Source organism: Physeter macrocephalus, chromosome 5, assembly GCF_002837175.3.
Source record: "Physeter macrocephalus isolate SW-GA chromosome 5, ASM283717v5, whole genome shotgun sequence".
Lineage (NCBI taxonomy): Eukaryota > Metazoa > Chordata > Mammalia > Artiodactyla > Physeteridae > Physeter > Physeter macrocephalus.
The window spans coordinates 40,005,694-40,005,911 of NC_041218.1; positions in this window are offsets into that span (position 1 = coordinate 40,005,694).

Genomic DNA, 218 nt, shown 5'->3' on the forward strand with positions numbered 1-218 from the left:
AACTAAGTTGAATAATAGTGGTGAGAGTGGGCAACCTTGTCTTGTTCCTGATGTTAGTGGAAATGGTTTCAGTTTTTCACCATTGCGAACGATGTTGGCTCTGGGTGTTTCTTTTATGGCCTTTATTATGTTGAGGAAAGTTCCCTCTATGCCTACTTTCTGGAGAGTTTTTTTTTTTTTTTTTTTTTTTTTTGTGGTATGCGGGCCTCCCTCTGTTG